General features: G+C 49.8%; 1 long non-coding RNA gene across 1 annotated transcript; it reads right to left on the bottom strand.

Moving 5' to 3' along the window:
* Window positions 1–7,367: 7,367 nt before the first annotated feature.
* LOC122492181 lies at window positions 7,368–12,965 on the bottom strand. Its single transcript, XR_006299569.1, has 3 exons — window positions 12,852–12,965; window positions 9,514–9,599; window positions 7,368–9,420 (listed from the first exon to the last, which is right to left on the bottom strand). It is a non-coding gene; the product is annotated as an uncharacterized LOC122492181 (long non-coding RNA).
* Window positions 12,966–21,186: the final 8,221 nt, after the last annotated feature.

Here is a 21,186-nt window from a genome sequence, read left to right as displayed (position 1 = left end):
CCCGTGAGTGAGGAACATCGCTTTGCATCAAGACTACAAAGTGATGGCCGAAAGGGTCTCTTTGTTTGGCCTCCACAGTGTTTTTATTTATTTACCTTTGCATTTTAATTAATTAGTTAATTAATTAGCACAGTGGTTTTTTTTTTTTAAACTTGGAGTTGGTTGCCAATATTTGAAAATCAGATTTCATGTTCAATTCGTATTTCCAGCTTTTGAAAAATAAATCGGAGTCCTCATCCTCGTCAGGGAGCACACTCACTGGTAGCTTTCCCCTCCAGTCTGGGTGTGCGGTTTCCAGAGCATCACAGTCCCCACCCCTCCTTCTTGTCTCCTGTACCTGGTCTGCTTCACTCATAGAAAGTATAAGTCGTAGAAAGAGTAGTTAACAGCGTGGACTTGAGCCAGAGTGTCTGGGTTTGAGTTTTACCTACTGGCTGTGTATCTTAGACAGGTTAGCTAATTGTTTTCTGCCTTAGTTTACAAACCTGTGAAATGGGGACAGTAGTAGGGTGTATCTCATGAGGCTGTTTGGGGAGGCTTAAGTGAGCATATATAGAAAAACTGCCTGGTGCACTGACAGCATTTTATAAAAGTTAACTATTATTAAAATTGTCTTCTGGCTATATATATGTGCAGTTTTTGGACAGCCCCTTTCCCCTTACAGTGACAAACGTTTTTCCTTCTCAAATTGTGAAACCGTCTTCATCCAGTCTGATAGACAGAAGAGTTTGCAGAGGGGGTTATGAACTTGTCCAAGATGTTGGTCGAAGCAAGGCAAACAGAGAAAGGAGGCCAGTGTGAACCTCCCGCCATGGCCGTGCCTTTGGAGGCTGCTGCTCCTGGCTGGGAGCCTGCCGTGACCCCGGGGAACCGCTGAGCAGGCTGTCACTCGGCGTCCCCAACACCCTGGCCTGTCAGGCAGAGACCATTCCCTTCTGCTCGGCACCAGACACCTTCAGACCCTGGAGTTGGGAGGCCCTGCTCTCCTGCTGCTCAGCTGGGCTGCTTGGCCCTGCTCTGGACAGGCTCAGAGGACAGAGGCAGAGCTTAGAGCCCTTTCGGATGGCAGCTGGGATTCAAGCTGTCAACCGGAGGCGAGTCGACACAGCCGGGCTGCGGAGACCAGGCGGCCGCGCGGAAGGGCAGGAGGTGATGCTGTGCAGGTCTCCCGCCCCTGCGCTCTCTTCTATTTATAATTCCCCTTGATAATAGGGCACATTCATCCCCCTGCAGGCCACTAATTGCTCTGGAGCGAAGGGATGACAGCCTAATTATTCACTTCACAAAAATTAAAGTTGGGCCATGTCAACAAAGTCCATTCGCTGTCACCCAGATGCAATTTGTTGCCCTTCGTTGGGGCAAAGGGCAGTTAGAAAAAACCCCCAGACCCTGGCCTGGTTCCAGCTCGAGCAGACTTTTATTTTCTGGCCTCAAATTATCTCTGGGAGGTTCTGTTTCTAGGAGACAGAATGCCTCTTCCCCTTGGCCGTAAACTGCGGTCAGCCGGTCACTGCTTCCCTGACAGGAGGCGACATTTTGGTTCCTGGAAATAAGGCATCTGAGAGCTAGAAGGACCTCAGGGAGATTAAAAACCGGCAACTACTGGGCCCAGTTTAGCCCATGGATTTGTTTTATTTGGCTAGCGGGGTGTTTAAAAAGCTAGACGAAAACAATTTGAGATAACATCCACATTACATAAAATTAACCATTTTGAAGTGTGCGATTCAGTGGCATTTAATACATTCACGATGTTGTACGACCTCTATGTGGTTCCAAACAATGTCCATCACCCCAGAAGGACCCCCCAGTCACTCCCCATTGTCCCTTCCCGCCAGACCCTGGCAACCACCAGAGTTGCTGGTCGATACTCTCTACTCTGGATATTTCACATAGATGGAATCATATAACAGGTGGCCTTTTGTGATTGGTTTCTTTCACTTTGTGTAATGTTTTTGAGGCGAGTCCACCTCAAAACGGTGCGGTGTGTTTCCGTACTTTATTCCTTGCAAGCTGAATAACTTCAGAAAGCTTTTGCATTAGTTTATAACAGCCTCCCTGAGATACACTCTGCACGCCATCCAGTTCGCCTTCTGAAGCACGCAGCTGCGTGCATTTCACGATGGCGTGCAGCCATCAGCACAACCAAATTAGCTTTTGACCCTGAAGAATCAGATTTCGCAGAATGCCTTGGAAAACCAGAAGATGCGGTAACACCGAGCCCCCGAGTCACAACACGGTACTGCGGCCCAGCCCTCTCGATGGCACTTGGGTTTACGGGTCGTATGGCTTCCTGCGGTGCGGAACAGGCCCCTTCACTCGTTTGCCGATCGCCTGGTCCTAGAGGCGTATGTGAGCGTGTGAGACTGTCCGATGCCCTGCATGGACACATGAAGAAGCTGAGACCCCGCCAGGCCACGCTGAGGTCACGTGAGATGGGCTGCAGGTTAGAATGCAGACTTTCCAACTCCTAGCCCCACACTCCCTCCACTCTCGCATGGCTCTTTCTACAGCTGTTGAAGCTAATTGTCAGAATATCTTAAGGGAGGTGTGACCCTATGTTTGTGACAGCCTTTACACCGTGTTATTTGATTAACGGGTGTGTTGGGGATGTCTGCTTCCTTTGGTGATTATACTCCAAGCTTCTTTTGGGGAAACCCCCCAAATAATTCCATGGTTTGGGTGGGGGCAGGCCCTGAGCGCCCCCATCTTAGGGAAGCGCTTGTAAATTTCCAAGCCTGACAGTCAGACTCTGTCCGGATCAGGGCTGAGGAACTTTTGTTGGATTACTGGAAAAGGGAAGCTCCTTCCCTGGTAAGGGTCCTGATGCGGTGAGATGTGAGTGGAGGCCTGCTGAGGGCTATCTCACCATCGTGTGGAAAACCTGCCTGAGACTTGAGGCAGTGTAGGAGGAAAAAAGAACTGAGAGATGGCGAAAGCAGATCTGTAGTAACATTTGAGCACCCTGATACAGCTGTGCCTGAAACCCTAATCTTTTCAGTTTTCAGTGTTGTAACTTAATATATTTTGCCACTGTTTTTTTTTTCTTAAACTAGATTGAGCTGGGTTTCTGTCACTCACATTGAGCCACTGAATCCTAAGTGTATGAAATGCTATTCACTCAAAGAACCTTTATTGAGCACTTATCCCATATCAGTGTATTCACATACGTGATCTTATTTATGTGAAAACTCTGTAAGATAGGTAGCTACAATTATTTCTGGTTTATGGACAGGATGGGAGGGTTGGAAGGTGACTTACCCAGAGATACTCAGACTATGAGTGAGTGACCTGGGCTTTTAACCTCATTTCCAAAGCTAGTTCCCACACCATAGCTCCCCAGTGCATGTTGGAAATGTTTTCCATTTTCCAAAGAGCTTAAACACATTCTGCCCCCAACTCCGTGATAAACTGTGAAAATGTTGGAGTATATAGAAAGTATATGAAAAATTCTACAACTCACAAATAACCCTCGTGAACATTTTAATGTAGACACTCATGATTTTGTAACATACGAAAGTTTATATAGAAAGAATAAAAGATCAGCCAGTATGTACCATTTCATATGCTGCCTTTATCACTTAAAATGATGTCGTAAGAATGAAGACAGTTTTCCTTGTGTTTCTTGAGTCAGAGGAAAGAGGCAGCTTGCTAAAGCTTTGGGGTAGAGCTGGCGCTGACCCGCCACTGGCTTGTGGCCTAGAGCCCCGTGTGGCACCTCTGTGTCCAGGTGGCCCCTTCCCCGCCTGGGGCTTCATAGACTAGCGGGACTCCCCGGAAGGGTCGGCGACCCCAGGTCTGTACTGGATTCTGTCCAGCGGCAGCCAGAGCCACGGGAGACCACAGGGCCAGGAAGGGACGGCTTCCATGTCCGTTTCCTACACAGGTAGGGTGTGTTGTAGTGGAGTCAGTATAAATGTGAGTCCCATGGGGAGGTGGAGCAGGCTGTGCTGGAAGCTCTGGTTTTGCTCCCGGTGTGACATTCCCATCACCTCCAGGATCACCTCCAGACCTAGGAGGCGCTGAGGCTTCCTCCCTTCGCCCGCTTGATCAAAAACACGCTGTGCTTTCAACGGCCGCCAGGTGGCGCTATAGAATAGGAAACGAAATTGCCGCTCAAGCTACCGGAGGAGACCTGAAGGCCGAGGGAGATGAGATCTTGAAGAGAAGGAGGCAAGCTGGGAATGTACAGTTACTGAGGGTGCACCATGCAGGGTGAGCAGGGAAGGTGAGATCCCAGACAAAAGTAGGAGCACACTGGGGAAGAAAGATACAACGGTAATGAATCAATTAACACGTCGTCATTGGAAGCTAACACGAGAGGCATCTGATGGAGAGGAAATTCCCGTGGGTGGTGGGGTCACACAGACTGGGTGTGGATCCACGTTCAGGGAGTTACTGGCGCGATCACAGCAAGTCACTTCGTTTCTGAACCGGAGTTTCTTCATCTGTAAAAGGTACCGAGCTCTTACAGGCTGCGTTGTCCTGAGGCAACCTCTGGGCTCCAGGGCTGATGAGAAAAGGAGGAAGGGAGGCTCTTGTCTGGATGGCTCCCATTGCCTGTTGGGAAGGTGTGATTAGCCCAAGATTCGCTATGGTGTTTTGGTCCTCTGTGTGCTCACTGGGGCCAGGATGGTGTCATTTTTTGCACAATGCCTGCCCTGCTACCTTGTACATACAAAGTGCCCAGGACATTGTGTATTTTATTTGAATCAGTTGAATGGATGTAAATTACAGAACATAACCATGGGTTTCAAGCTGTGATATGGACAGTGGATAGTGGCCATCAGGTAAAATAAAGGGGTTTAGGAAGGCTTCTTGGAGCAAGTGGGGCTTAGAAACAGGGCAGGATTGACTAGGGAGATGAGAATCCCAGCGTTTTGGGCTAGGGGGCAGCATGAGCAAAGGCCCTGAGGTGGGAGTGGGGGAATGGATGTGGTGCAGGAGGGAGGTGCCTTGCTGGTGCTGGGAGAAGAGTGAGGAGCTGGAGCAGCTAGGAGGGAGGGGCGCCGTGTGGCAGCCCGAAGAGCCCAGCTGTGAAGTGCTTGGATTTGCCTTGGCAGGTGCAGGCCACTGGGCAGTCAGGTCTAGGACACCTGTCCCTGGGACAGTCACCAAATCAAGTCTGTCTTGGTTCCAGACCCTCCCACCTTGCCCAGAGGCTCAGGGCTACAGGGGCTGCCGTTCATATAGGTGCCTGCCTGGTCTGGAGGGTGTCAGTGCAGGCAGGGGCCATGGATATCCAAGAGTCTTTTGAGGTTCAAGGCCCCCTGCTGTCTGAGGCCTTACCTGCGAGGAGGGAGAGGAGAGGTTAGGAGGCTGTTCTAGGGGTTTGGAGGGACCGTGGTAGGCCAACATACTCTCTTCCATTGGATAGCTTCTGTGAAATGGGAGTGGCTACAACTGCCCTCCTTGTGGCTTGTGGGGCAAGGAGCCAGGAGGCCAGGCCCAGGGGCCCCTGACTGGGTGAGTGCTAAATAGGTCTGTGTAAACTGCAGGGCTCTGGGACCAGGAACAAACTGGTGGGTAGATGTGTGCTTGCTCACAGGCAGCTCCTGGATCCTGGCTGTGGAGATCCTAATTCGGAGGTTTATGGTGAGGACCTCAGTGCTTCTGGGGCATGTGGTCACCGGACTGGACTTGGAAGAAAATGCTGGACTTTACCTGTGTGATTGATAAAAGTAATGTGCCCCACTGCCCGACTTGGTAGGATCTCCTGACAAGGGGAACCGAATTTACTGTGCACCTATTTTGCGCCAGGAATACATAATCTTATTTAACCCTTTTCATAAATTTTTTTGGTGTGTTTCTTTATTTTTGAGACAGGGAGAGGCAGAGCCTGAGCAGGGGAGGGGCAGAGAGAGAAGGGGACGCAGAATCCGAAGCAGGCCCCAGGCTCCGAGCTGTCAGCACAGAGCCCGACGCTGGGCTCGAACTCAGGAGCCGTGAGATCATGACCTGAGCCGAAATCGGACACATAACTGACTGAGCCACCGAGGTGCCCCTACCTAGTACTTTCAAATGCACAAACTGCTTTTGCTTCGTTCTCTCTCGAATCTGTTTTTAATCCCCTGATACCCGGTGAGCAAATAAGGCAGTTTAAAGAAAACCATCGCCCTCATTTTACAGATAAGGAAATGGAGGTGCAGAGAAGTTGAGGCTGGCCTAGGAGGCAGCTGACCAGCGAGAGGAGGGAACAGAACAAGCCTGAGTCCACAGATCCCAGGTTGGGTAGTGACAGGCAGGGGCAGGCTGCATTTCCTGTTGCCACTGGGGGCCTGGCAAGAAGGGTGTATATTCACGCTCTGGCTGGTGGGCAAGAGCACCTCAAGCCTGGGCCCCAGAAGGCACCGTGGGGCGAAGGGAAAGGAACTCGCCTACCGTTGTATCAGTTAGACCGCCTTTGGCTGCAAGTAACAAGAAACCCCACCGACACTGGCTTGAGCTACAGAAAATTGAATGATCTCATGGACAAAGAGTCTGGAGAAGGCATTTGCAGGTATGGCTCAGTAGCCCTGCCATGGCCTCGGAGGTCAAGGCCTTCTCTTGCTTCCTTTCTTTTTTTTAAATTTAATTTAATTTTTTATTTTTTTAAATTTACATCCAAATTAGTTAGCATATAGCGCAACAATGATTTCAGGGGTAGATTCCTTAGTGCCCCTGACCCATTAAGCCCATCCCCCCTCCCACAACCCCTCCAGTAACCCTCAGTTTGTTCTCCGTATTTATGAGTCTCTTCTGTTTCGTCCCCCTCCTGTTTTTTTTTTTTCAACGTTTATTTATTTTTGGGGGGACAGAGAGAGACAGAGCATGAACGGGGGAGGGGCAGAGAGAGAGGGAGACACAGAATCGGAAACAGGCTCCAGGGCTCCGAGCCATCAGCCCAGAGCCTGACGCGGGGCTCGAACTCCCGGACCGCGAGATCGTGACCTGGCTGAAGTCGGACGCTTAACCGACTGCGCCACCCAGGCGCCCCCCCCTCCTGTTTTTATATTATTTTTGTTTCCCTTCCCTTATGTTCATCCGTTTTGTCTCTTAAAGTCCTCATATGAGTGAAGTCATGATTTTTGTCTTTCTCTAATTTCCCTTAGCATAATACCCTCCAGTTCTATCCACGTAGTTGCAAATGGCAAGATTTCATTCTTTTTGATTGTCGAGGAATACTCTGTTGTGTGTGTGTGTGTGTGTGTGTGTGTGTGTATGTGTGTGTGGGTATGTGTATATGTATATATATACATATATATACACCATATATACATATATGCATATATACGTACATGTATGTAGATATATACATCTATATATATGTATACATATGTATATGTATATATACGCATACATATGTATGCGTATATATACACCACATCTTCTTCATCCATTCATCCATCCATGGACATTGGGCTCTTTCCATACTTTGGCTATTGTCGATGGTGCTGCTATAAACAAGGCCTTCTCTTTCTACTCCACTGGCTTTAGCATGTTGGTCTTACATCTGTCCTCTAGGTCACTAGATGGTTGCTGCCGCTCCAGGCCACACATCCTCACATAGAGCAGGATGCCAAAGAGGACATTTCCCACAGTGCTCTTTTTTTTGGGTCAGCAACCTCAGAAAATCTTGGCAGACTTCTTACATCTCATTGACCAGAGCCGGGTCACACGACCATTCCTGGACTCTCACTGGCAAAGAGGAGCAGGATGGCCGAGACTGGCTCAGACAAAGCATAACTTATCTGCTGGGTCTAGGAGCGAGAGTCTGGCTTCACTCAGCAAGGTGTCTGAGCAATGTCCATGTGTGTTATTGAGGAGGAAGGGGCAGGCAGGTGGCGGGGTGATACAGAGGAAAGCTTGTTGTATAGGAGACCACTTGTGTCTTCCTCGATCACGGTGGGGCTGGGTCTAGCCTGGCTCTCCTTGGGCAGGGGCGGGGGCCGCCGTGGCAGGTGTGTACCTGTGATATGGTGGGCCCGCCTGTGAGCGAGGGCCTGGGTGGCTCCTGACTCAGCAGCCAGCAGGACGGCACAGGTGGGAGGGGTGAGTGCAGTGGCCTTTGCCTTGCAGTGGATTCAATAAAGCTTTTTTTTTTTTTTTTTTTAATGTGGGGCTGCAGTCCCTTTAATAGGGGAGAGAGCAGGCCTGGAGCTTGGTGTTTCAGAAGAGCCTTTGGGGGCCGTTTACCTTTCTTGGAGCTTTGCCATGATCATTCTATACCTTTGTCTCAATGTCAGGGGCAAGGTTAGGGTGGAGGCTGCCAAGGTGAAAGAGAGAGAGTTGGAGGAAAGCATCTAGTGGGGATGGATGTGTCCCAGGGGTGTGGCGAGGGGCTGCCCAGGCTGTTCACTGCACAACCCAAGTGGCTGTGACTTGCGTAGATCACGGCATTTAAGGGCCCCCTAGAGCTGTGTGGGCACAGTCTGGAAGACCCGATGAAACCATACATGTGTGTGGACAAAGGGCACGGATTTGGGGCTGTGGGACACTTGCTGCATTGTATTTGCCATCTCTCCTCTTCATTCCCCCCACCCTGTTCCCCCTCCCTGCCTCTCAGTCACCTGGCCCTGCACATCTGTCTTCCTGCTGTTGTCTTCCACTCCCTGGGGCCACCACTCCCTTTTCTGGCCACCTTAGCCCTCAAGGCAAGGTTCTGGTGCTGGAACCCAGAATCCAGGCCTGCTAGTGTGAAGACGGGGACCATTTTCAGTCCTCCCTGAATTTTCTCCATCTGCCCACGCTCCAATGTCTCTGAGCAGCCTCTCTCTCACCTCCTGTTCCCCTCAGGCTCTTCACTGGGGGCCCAGCTTCCATCTAACGTCAGCTGAGTCCAGAGCTCAGTGAGGGAGAGGGCACTGGCGAGTCAGCGGATGCGGGTGGGGCGCAGGCCCCGTGCCGCCGAGGTGTGCTCCTTCCCCTTGCCTGCTGGATTGTTCTCTTCATCTCAGGTCAAGGGCTGCCCTCTCCATTTCTCCAGCTGACCTGCAAATGGGCCCCACTGTTTTGGGGCAAATGGAGAGATACAGGGGGAGGAGCTTGGAGAAGGATCCGGGCCAATTCCTTTCCAGGGCTTGATGAGGCTTCTTGCTCGGGACTGCAGACCAGTAACGTCACCTTTCTATGGGAAGAATGACACCCTGTTGCCACGCAGCCCTTGAAAACTACCTCGGCCCCTTTGTTGTCTATAAGCCCCGTTGGGGAATGTGGTGAGTGATCGTGTCCGATGACCAGATAACAACAGCAGCAGCACTGTCCCCACCATGGCAGACCTGAACAGAGCCTGGCAGACAGCTCCCGGGGCACACACTCTTTGGATGGGATGCCAGCATTTGCACGCCAGTCTGGTTCTTGAGCTGCTGTTTTTCCATTTCCTTGTCTGACTTTTAACATCCACTTTTGCAATGCTGATCCTCGGAGGGCAGATATCTGGGCAATCTTGCAAGAAAGGTACCCAGGAGATAAGAAAAGTAGAAAGATAGACACGATAAAAGAACGATAAAGGACTGTTAAAGGAACGATAAAACTGACTTTTAAGTTGTGAGTTCCCTCTCTTGAATCTGGATTTTGAAATGTTTTGCTGGAGACCTCTTTTCGCCCCCCGAAACCTAATAACACTAACGACAACAATAAAACAACAACAACAACAACAACAACATCAGTGACAGCAGCTACCATCACTGAGTGAGTTTTATGTGCTGGTTGCTGAGCTCATTTAATTTAACATAGCAGCTATTATCACCATTTTACAGATGGCAAAACTGAGGCCCAGAAAGGGGAAATGACTCGCTCAAAGTCACATACCTCATAAGACTTGGAGGCAGTATTTGAACTCAGCCAAGGGGGCTCTAAAAGGTAGGTCCTGAATTTGGCTGCATTGCCCCCTCCAGTGAGCTGTAGTGAGAGGAACGCCAACTCAGAGAAGGTCAGTGATGCACGGGGTCTGTGCCAGGTGGACCTGATGAGGAAGAGGTAGTGGTCTTTCCATTCTTTTTATTTAAGAAAATTTTTAAAATTCATTTGAGACAGAGCGAGTGGGGGAGAAGGGCAAAGGGAGAGAGTCTTAAGCAGACTCCAGGCTCAGCCGGGAACGTGATGTGGGGCTCGATCCCGTGACCCTGGGATTGTGACCTGAGCCGAAACCAAGAGTCAGATGCTTGACTGACTGAGCCACCCAGGCGCCCCCAGAGGTAGTGGTCTTTTAAGAGTTGCACCCCGGGGCTCCTAGGCCAGGGGTTCTTGCTCTGGGTAGGTCCTGTGGTTGGTGAGTGGAGCAGTGGGGGAGCCCAGAAGCTTCCCTAGGCTCATGGCTCTCACTGCCTTCTCTGCCGTATCTTGCTCCCACCTGGGGCCTGGCACGGGTCTGAGGGGACAGATGCTAATTCCAACCTTCCAAACTGGGAGATGAGGCTCCAAGTCCTGCAACCCAGAAACGACAGGAAGCCGGAGTCATCTGTCACACCTGCTCTCCTGCAGATCCTCTGGTAGAGCACATCTCCCCTGCTTGGCTTGCTCTGACTGCACTTGGGAAGGTCTGGAGGGAGGTTCTCAGTGACAAGAATCTCTTGAGGAGGCGAGAAAAGGGAAGGAAGGACCTGTGAGGCTTTTGGGATGGCCTCCCAAAATCAGTGGCCTGCTCTTTCTTCCTTGTGACTGCTCCTCACTGGATTCCCACCCACATCTGGGCCGTGATTGCTGTCATCGTGTGGCCCTTTCCAGGAACAGTGGGTGGAGTTATCCTGATGTTTTTCTGAATTCAAAGAATTTCTCCAGCCTCTCAGAACTCAGGGATGGCCTGGACTTGGCCCGAGAGCTGCCGGGCTATGTTTCCCCGGCCTCTAGTGAGGGTCAGATTCCGAAGGTCACTTCTCTGTCCCTTCCCTCTGCTTCCCTTTCCTGTTCCCCACTCTTCCCCGGCAGTCCCAACCCCATTCCCACCTTGATGCTTCCCAGCCAGAGATGCGTGTTTGGAGGCTCTGCATTTGGCTTTCCTGGTGGTCCTTTTCCTGGCCCTGTGGTTCTTGATAGCTCATGATGGCTTGGGTGGAAACTCCTGCTCCAGCCCCAGATCCCTAGGAACCCAACCCCAGCCTCGGCCCCTCCAGGGCGCCTGGCATGCCCCATCCCTGCCTCCCAGGCTGCGGCTGCGAGATGGAACACGCTGAAGCCAATGGAGAGATGGGTGCAACAAGGCCTTACGCTCCCAGCCCCCTGCCGTCTCTCCACCCCCAGCACTTCCCGGGGCACTGAGTAATGCTGAAGGGTGGCAAGTCTCTGGCAGTCTTAAGGTAGAAACAGAGAAAAGGGAAATAAAGTGAGAAACAAGTGGCAAATAGAAAAAAGAATAGCATTACTGTTGTTGAGTGCACTGTGCTTGGCACCTTACATAGATTATCTCGTTCTAGCTCCATAGCAGTCCTCTGTAGCCGGCACTGTTAACCCCATTCACAGATGAGGAAACAGGTTCACAGGGGGACTCTGACCCCCTCAAGGCCCCACAGCTGGGCAGTGGCAAAGCTGGCAACCCTGGCTCTATCTTTATCCCAACGAATCCCTTTTAAATCTCCAGTCCAGGCCTTTCTCTCAGAGCTCCAAATCCTCATATCGGATACTCCCTACATGGCTCTGCTCTGAGCAATCAGTGTATTTCTTCTCCCTGGCCACAGTGACTGTGGAAAACACACACACACACACACACACACACACACACACACACGGGCCAACGAGAACCCTTGGGAAGGAGAAATTTTTTTCCTCTGTGATTGCCAGTAGGAAGGAGGCTGTAAGCCTGCAGCATCCAAGGGATGTCACATGGCATCCTAGAAGGAGGCTGGCATGGAGAGAATCGGGTCTGAAAGATGGAGAGGAGGCGGCTAAGTCCTCATGGCACCGTTTGAGCCTGGATCCAACTATGCCTGAAGCTGGAACCCTGACCTTTTTAGCCAATAAATTCCCTTTGTTGGCTTAAAGCAGTTTGAATTGGGCTGCTGCCACTGGCAAGCAAAATCGTCTAATACAATTGCCAGGACTTGCCCTAATTCCCATTTAAGTGATTTTGTTAGATCTGTCCTTTTGAAGCACCTGGTGCACAAAGGCCTTATAGTCCGCCTTGCTCCCAAGTGGGCTGTCTTTTATAATTAGTTGTATGCTCCCAAGCCTGGGGCATAGAAGGTGCTTTATACAGACTTTTAAAAATTTTCTCTCTCTCTTATTATCATTATTTTTTTAAATAAATAACTTTTGAGTTCTAGACTAACAGCCAGCAACCACCTCCCTCTTGCCTGTTCTGACCTAGTCATATATTTAGTTCTTTTCAACCCTCTCCCTAAACTTTGTAGCCTCTCCATCTCCCTGGTTCTTGCTGTCTTTATAAATACATGAAATGCTCTGAGTGGCAGGTTGTGAATCCTCAGGGGCTCCCTTCACTTTGGTGTTCCCAGATGCAATGTAGGAGCCTAGGCCCTAGAGTTTCGGGACACTTTGGCCTGTCCTGCTTTGCCCCTCTGCCAGCCTCTGGCCTCTTCTGAGAAATGCTTAGGGAGCCATACACCTACATCGAGTGGCTCAGTCCTCCAGATTTCTGCTTTGTCCAGTGACCTGGGTAGACCGCGATTGAAGACACAAGCTGAGCTAGACCATGGTTCTCTCTCCTACGGTGGGGTTGGGAGTCCAGAAAGTTCTCTACAAAAATGGTTGGCTTGGTTTGGGGCTCCTGTTGGACCCAGCAGAACCTGGATGGAGAATCTCCTACTTTATCAAAGCCTGGCTCACTTCCTTGAAATGATCTTTCTCACTCCCACTGCCCCAATGGGAAAACTGAGGCAGAAACGAAGGAATGACCTGCTGGAAATCATAACCCAGAGTCTGACCTTTGGACTCGGAATCCCACGCTGCGCTTTTCTGCACACGTAATTCGTCCTGCTGCTTTATTTGGTCTCTTTCCTTCCGAGCGGGAAACACAGCTGTTGGAGCTTTGGGGGAGGATGTAATGCTTATTAAGACCCCCGCTCCCCAGGCAATGGCTCAATGGCTGAACTCCTGACCCTCGGGCTGCTGCAGGAAGTGTGACGTACTGGCTCCGGCTGGATTCCGAGGTCCGTGGGGAGAGGCAGACAAGCCAGATTGAATTCTTGCGTCCAGGAGGTTAAATATGTGTAAGGGAATGGCAGAGCTAAAGCTGCTGATGCACTTCTCTCGGCTCCCGGAGGAATCGGCTCTGCTGGAATGATGTGTGAGCATCCGTGAGCCTGCTGCTGGGAGGGTCCTGGCGGGATCTGGTGGCCCTCAGAGGCTGCAGGTGTGAGCTCTGGGCCCCGGGGTCGCCTTCGGACACCTGCAGGCCTCCCCCGAAAGGTTGGGAGACTCCACAGCTGGGAGTCTTGGCCAGAGCACGTGGCGGGGGGCAAGGGGTTGAAGGGGAGCGGGACAGACCTATCCCTCCTCTGGGAGCCCCAAGCTCTCGACAGGAACCTCAGCTTTCATTTGAGAATCTCCTGTGGGGAGGCAGGGAGGTCGGTACCTTTGTATGACTGCCTCGGAGGGTGGGAAGTTGTTAGAATGCTGGGCCCCGGAGGCAGGAACGGTTGGTATAAAGTCTGCCCAGCCTCCCTCCGCTCCTCCACCACGTGCCCGTAAGAGTTCTGCTGATTTTTGATGCCTAGTATCCATTCCCCTTTCTCTTTGGTAGCACGTCTTGACTTCTTTGGGGAAATCTGCCACCGACCGATTAAGGTGGGGCTGGCCTTAGCTTCCTGATTCCAGGTCTGTGACTCTGCCCAGCCAATCAGAGCCCCACACCCTGACTCAGCCTAGCCAATCAGAGCAGCATGCCGTGACTCAGTCTGGCCAATCAGAGCACCATACCTTGCTGGTGCAGGGGTGAATCTGTATCCCAAGGTAGACCAAGGAGACATGCATTAGCGTAGGCCACGTTAAGCTGCTTTAGCAAATCCGTTTCTAATTTCTTTACAGCCACAGTGTTTTGCTTGTTTGTTTTGTTTTGTTTTGTTTTAAATCCCTTCTCAAGTACCTGCTGTCTTCCTACTGGGGTGGCAAAACTGTAAGATCGAAGTGTAGGAAGCCACTCTTGAGGGAACCTGCCTTGGAATGAAGCCAACACCGAGGAGAACGGAATGGAGAGAGGCAGTTCCTGATAATCTATCATTTGAGCATCTGGATCTAGCCACGCGTACATCCCATCTCCTGAGCCAATACAGTGACCTCTATTGTTTTCTCTTTCACCCCTCCTCTCCTTCCTTCTTTTCTTCCTTTTCCTTTTTCTTTTTAAAATGTTTATTCAATTTTGAGGGAGAAAGATAGCGAGCGGGGGAAGGGCAGAGAGAGAGGGAGACAGAATCCCAGGCAGGCTCTGTGCTGATGGCGCAGAGCCTGATGCAGGGCTCCAACCCCCCAACCGTGAGATCATGACCTGAACCAAAACCACGAGTCAGAGTCTTAACACACTGAGCTTCTCAGGCGCCCCTCTTTTTCTTTTCTTGTTTGGCTTAAGCTACTTTGAATTAGATTACTATTGCTCGAATCAAAATAACCCTAATATATAAGTCCAAACTCTTTTTCTCCCACTGGCTGGTTCAAAACTCACCTTCTCCAAGATTAACAGTTCTTCTTTCTGACTCACTTATTTTTTTCAATGCTTCCTCAGAATTTACAACTTTTTGCATGACGTCCTTTTGTGCCTATTTGTGTATTGTCATTTTCTCATACAGTTCTTTTGAAATTTCCTTGACTAGAGTTTCAGTCAAGTAAAAAACAAAAGATATTTACTGGGCTCTTCTGAACAAGTGGCAATGTGCTGGGTGGTGGGGTGGAGGGAGGGTAAGTCATTTAAAAATAACAATAGAACATTTGAATTGGGTCAGAGACAAAACTCGTGCATTAGGAAGGCCCATTCAAGCTGGGAGAGTCCAGGAAGGGGTGATGCATGAGCAGGGCTTTGTCCTGGCTGCTGTCATGGACTCAGGACTGGTTTGCAGGTCACTTGCAAATCTGATGATGTGGAGAAGAAAGACCTGTAAGCAGCGGGATGGGACGGGAGGGAGCTAGCTGAGCAGGTGCCACTTCGCGAGTTGCCTCCGGGGCTCTCTGTCCTGAGGTCTGTGAACTCTTGAAGCTGCTTCAACTGCAGGCTCAGGCGTCAGTCTTGTGACCTGTCAGGGAATATGAAAATTCTCTAAGGTCTCTCTGGCCGAGTCAGCGTTGTATCACCTCACTCTGACCTAGAACTCAGCAGGCCTGTTTCCTGATGACCAAGCCTTGACTAACTTCTGCCTGGACCCCTTGCCTGACAGCAGATTCCCTTCTGGGCACGCGGTCCTGCCTTGACCAAGGCTTTGCAGGTGCCGAGCCCCAGGCTGGGTCCCTCCTGCTGGCCTCCACGTGCTCTGTCTGGCCCTCTGCTTATTTCTGTCTATCAGGCTCTCCCTGATCCACCTGCTACTTTCCTGTTGGGCCGTCTGGGCTCTGGGCTTTGGTTGGTCCCCATGAGCCCATTGCATCCAGACGGATCTGGCTAAGATGGATTCCGGGGGCAGGAAGCTCCCTCTACCCTCTGCCAAGGTGCCTCCGTCTCCCTGAGAACCATCTGCTTCTCCTCTGAGACCTGGGGTTCAGGGGCAGGAAATGACTGTCCCAAAGTCACTTGCGAGGGTCTGCAGTTTTCCCTAGAAATGTTAGTGAGACATTGTGGGACCTTCAGACGGAAGGCAGCAGATAACTATCATTAGAGCAGCAGAGAATGACTCTCCCTTCTGGTATTGGAGAAATTGGAAGAGAAGGGCTTGGAATTCTATATGCTCAGGCTCATAGCCCAGGCTTGACAAAAGCCCTTTCAGGATTGAAATAACTGCCGCTCCCAGCTCGGCTGTCCATTTCTGGTCCCAGCAGCACTTTCTCTTTGTCTGCAAACTGCTGTGCTGGTGTTTGCAGAAGGGGTTCCTGCCTGCTAACTGTGTACTCTTGCTGCCCTGCAGAAGGCAACTTCCTAGGAAACAGGGCCTCTCACCCCACCGGGCCTGCCTGTTGTTTATCTTGTCTTCAGATGAGTCACTGCTTCTTGTGACTTATTGACAGGCCTGATGTGGCTCTGCAGAGAATCCAAAAGCCGCGGGTGCTTCCTTGGAGGAATGCCTGTCTCGTGGAGGAGAGAAACCAGGACTTAGTCCTGGGGATTCCTGAGGTCATCTGTCGGCAACTGCAGTCGTGACCTGGGGAAGTTGCTTAATCTCTGGGCGTCTGTTTCTTTATCTGTTTTTTTTTTAATTTATTTATTATTATTTTTTTCATGTTTATTTATTTTGAGAGAGAGAGAGAGAGAGAGCGAGCTGGAGGGGGTGGCACGGAAGAAGAGAATCCCAAGCAGGCTCTGCACCGTCAGTACAGAGCCCAACACGGGGCTTGAACTCCCGAACTCCGAGATCATGACCTGAGCTGAAGTCAAGAGTAGGACGCTTAACCGACTGAGCCACCCAGACGCCCCTGGCTCTTTATCTGTAAAGGGGGAATAACCATTTCTGTCTCTCAGGGGCATCGTGCAACGTCATCTTTTGAAACCCTGGTCTAAATGTGGAAGTTGAAGAAAGATTTCAGAGCTTGGGGCTGCCTGCAGGGCTGTTGTCTCGCAGTTACCTGGACCGGTGCCAGGTTATTGCCCTGTGTGCGCTACCCAATACCTTAATTCCCTGACGTCAGCTTCTCAGTCTTCCTTCTGTGGGCCTGCTCCTGTTCCCTGGCTCTGGTGGGAGGCCCGAGGTGGCGTTCATGCTCTCATTAGGTGTTTTCAGCTGCCTGCCCAGTTGTGTGCTCAAGGCCCACGAGCCTGCTGTGCTGGTCCACCCAGCACAAGGGAAACTGCTCTTCCCTTGGCTGGTGGCTGCTCATGCTATTCCTTTTCACTTAAATTTTAAGTTTCAGCTAAGTAGTACCTATATATAGTTAAACATTTTAAACACAAGTTCTATTGGCACAGACTCCTTTTCCCTCACAGGCACATGCCTTTCCAGAATAGACATGGTTTTTTTTCCAGCTCCCCTTTGCAGCGGGGAATGACCATGGGACTCAGTTCTGGCCAGTGGGATTGACACAGAAGTGCTGTGTGGTCATGTCAGGGAAACATCCTGGAAGGACAACTGGAATATACTCTCTTTCTCCTCTTTGTCCCCTTTCCCACCCAACTGGCAGGAATATGGATTTGATGGTGGGAACTGGAGCAGCCATATTGAACTATAAGGTGATCTTGAAACTGGAGGCCATGTGTGGTCTAGCAGCAAGAAAAAGGAGCCAGAGTATTTGAGAACTTTGTGGAGCAGCCCCGAGTTGCTTATCTTCAGTCTTTTACCTGGCACAGAAATGCATTTCTGTTTTCAGGATGGGCTTTTGTTTTGGGTTTCTGTTTCTTTCTGCCAAACCTAATTCTAGCAGACCCAAATGACCTGCCCTGCCACTCCCCACTGACAACCCCTTGCTGTCCTTTAGCTGTTTCTTCTAGTATTTTCCTCCAGATGTCTGCATAATACACCTTCATGCTATTTTGTTGTGTATTTGATTTTAGACATTATCTATGACTTCATGCTACAAAATATTTGGATGTAGCTTTCTTTGCTCATCCCCTCACCTTCTGCTAGCCTTGCATACTGCCCTCCTGCCCGATCTGGCCAATATGGATTCTGGTTGAATCCATAGATAGTGTATTTATCCATTATTACCACTGTGTAATTACTGTCTATAGTACAGGGAGTATCCCACAACTACATTTTCTTTTTATTTATTTATTAAAAAAAAATTTTTTTTTTAACGTTTATTTATTTTTGAGACAGAGAGAGACAGAGCATGAACGGGGGAGGGGCAGAGAGAGAGAGGGAGACACAGAATTGGAAGCGGGCTCCAGGCTCTGAGCCATCAGCCCAGAGCCCGACGCGGGGCTTGAACTCACGGACCGCGAGATCGTGACCTGAGCTGAAGTCGGACGCTTAACCGACTGAGCCACCCAGGTGCCCCTACATTTTCTTTTTAAACATAACGTTTTGCTTTTCATGCAATTAATAATGAATCTTTTTTGGTTTGTTTAGTTTTCTTTCGAGGCTTTATTGAGGGGTAAATTACGTGTAGCAGAATATGAATCTCTTAAGTGCCCGGCTTAATGGCTTTTACATGTGATGTACCTGTGACACCAGACATGTGACATCCCAGAAAGTTCCCTTGTGTCCCTGTCAGTTAATACCCACCGTAGAGACAACCACTCCTCCCCCACCCCAGAGATAACCACTTTTTTGGATTCCAACTCCGTAGACTGGTTTTTTCTGTTTTTGACACTTATATAAATAGACTGATACCACGTGTATTCTTTTTTGACTGACTTCTTACCCTCATCGTTTTTATTTATTTATTTATAATGTTTATTTTTGAGAGAGATAGAGAGAGGGAGAGAGAGAAAAAGTGTGAGCGGGGGAGGGGCAGAGAGTGAGGAGGACAGAGATCCAAAGCGGGCTTTTTGCTGACAGCAGAGAGCCCAAAGTGGGGCTTGAACTCATGAACTGTGGGATCATAACCTGAGCCGAAGTCCGACGCTTAACTGCCTAAGCCACCCAGGCGCCCCACCCTCATCATTTACAGATTCACTCGTGTGCTTGTGTGTATCAGTCATTCATTCCTTTTTAATGATGAGTTGCATTCCTTGGATGGAAATATCACACTTTGTTTATCCATGGACATTTGGGCTGGTTCCAGTTTTTGGCTATTATGCATAAAACTACCCTGAATATTCTTGAACTAGTATTTTTCCGGCTCTATGTACTCATTTCTGTGGACATATGCCTAGGAGTGGTGTTGCTGCCATAGGATGGACGTATGTTTACCTTTATAAGAAATTGCCACAGAGCTTTGCAGAGTGTTGTAGTCACCATTTGGCCCCCATCAGCAACATATGAAGGGGCTCCTCCTCAGCACTTGGGATTGCCTATCATTCTTAAAATTTTTTTAATGTTCTTTAAATTTTACCTTGGGGTGGGGAGGGGCAGAGAGAGAGGGAGACACGGATTCCGAAGCGGGCTCCAGGCTCTGAGCTGTCATCCCCCGACACGGGGCTCAAATTCACGGGCGGCGAGATCACGACCTGAGCTGAAGTCAGATGCTCAACCGACTGAGCCACCCAGGCGCCCGTATCATTCTTAACTTGATCAATTCTTCTGGGTGGATAGTGATCATCCTTGTGGTCTTAATTTGCATTTTCTTAATGACTAATGTTGCTGACACCTTTTTCATCTGCTTGTTAGCTATTTGGACATCTTCTGTTGTAAAATGCCTGTTTGAGTCTTTTGCTCGTTTTTGGTTTGCTTAGTTTCCTGGAGCTAATTTAAGCATCACTAACTTACCCCTCAGCCCTCTGACAGAACCATGAAGTGACCATCTGCATTCCCCTCTGCCCCCTGCTCTCCTCACCTTGGACTCCTCTTCCCACCATCCTGGGAAGCCTCTTCCCTTTCCTTCCCCTGTGCTCGCTCTCTGCTTCCCGGATCAGATTATGTCTTTGTTCCCACTTTACTCCCTCCTTTTGGTGGAACACAGCCTCTGAGCTTCCTGTGAAAGGATATTTAAGAAGGACATTTTTGGGGACTTGGCATTTTTGAAAAATATCTGGATTGTACTCCACTTAATTGATGATCTGACTGGGTGTAGTATTACTTCCCTCACAGGGGTGAAGGCTTGCTCCTTTGTCTCTGGCTTCCAAAACTGCTGTTGAGAAGTCTGAGGCCATACTGATTCTTGATTCTTTTTATGTCACTCCTCCCCCTGCCCCTTAGAAGCTTTTGGGATCTTTCCCCCCTTTCTTCCTAGGAGTTTCAAAATTTCACAAAAATGCTTCTTCTTGGGCAGTTTTTCGTTCATTGTCAGGTCCTCTTTCAGTCTTTTCAGGCAGATAAGTCGCGTTCTTCGGTTCTCTACTATTTCTTAGATCATTTTCTCCCTACCGTTTCCTCTGTTCCCTTATTCTGGCATTCCTGCTGGTCGGATGTTACATCTCTGAGACTGATTTTCTTTCTTGCCTTTTCTCTTCCATGATTCATCTCTTTCTGTGGGATTTTTCCCAAATTGGTCTCCCGGTTGTTTTATTGAATTTTTTATTTTTCTCGCTTATATTTTAATATCGAACTCCTTTTAGGTTTTCTAAATGTACCTCTTTATGTCCCCAAAGGGAATGGAATGACCGTGAATGGCTTGGCCGCATCCACGCGTGTAGACAGGTGGCCTACAGGGGCCAGGCTCACCTAGTGTGCGCGGGAAACAGGTAGAGTGTAAGACAATAGGGAGTGGGGGGACCGTGCTGAGCTGGAACGTGGACTTGGGGTTGGTGGATGTTTTTATTCTCGAAGAGAAGCTGGACATCTGGATTTTTACGGCTTGTATGTGCTAGCAACTAATTTGGCTTAAAAAAAATTATCGACATGTGAGTTAAACCAAATACACGTACAGGCAATATTTGACCTGTGAGCGAAGGGTGTGCCTTCTTGTTTGAAAATTACCCTTGCTTTCATTCTCTACTTCGTTTCTCACAACAACTCCGTGAAGCCCCTTGCCTCAGGGCTGGTCATGGGTAGAACCGTTCTCAAGAACTAAGTATAGTCCTCTGCTTAAAGATGCTCGGTCGGTTGGGCGTCTGACTCTTGGTTTCGGCTTGGGTCACGATCTCACAGTTCACGGATTCGAGGCCTGTGTCAGGCTCTGCGCTGACAGTGTGGAGGCTGCTTGGGATTCTCTCTCTTCCTCTCTCTGCCCCTCCCCTTCTCGCGCGCATGTGCGCGTGCTCTCTCTCTCAAAATACATTTAAAGAAAGGTGTTTTTTGGGGCGCCTGGGTGGCGCAGTCGGTGAAGCGTCCGACTTCAGCCAGGTCACGATCTCGCGGTCCGTGAGTTCGAGCCCCGCGTCGGGCTCTGGGCTGACGGCTCGGAGCCTGGAGCCTCTTTCCGATTCTGTGTCTCCCTCTCTCTCTGCCCCTCCCCCGTTCATGCTCTGTCTCTCTCTGTCCCAAAAACATTGAAAAAAAAATTTAAAAAAAAAAATTAAAAAAGAAAGGTGTTTTTTAAAAAGTGTTGCCAATGAGCAGCGATGGGAGCGTGCTGCTCGGGTCTCCCTCCTGTGCAGGGTGTAGGGAGCTCAGCCTCCACCTGCCTCTCCTTTGGAGCCTGTCACGG

The sequence above is a fragment of the Prionailurus bengalensis genome, chromosome A1, assembly GCF_016509475.1.
Source record: "Prionailurus bengalensis isolate Pbe53 chromosome A1, Fcat_Pben_1.1_paternal_pri, whole genome shotgun sequence".
Classification (NCBI taxonomy): domain Eukaryota; kingdom Metazoa; phylum Chordata; class Mammalia; order Carnivora; family Felidae; genus Prionailurus; species Prionailurus bengalensis.
This window is presented reverse-complemented; position numbering and strand designations above follow the sequence as displayed.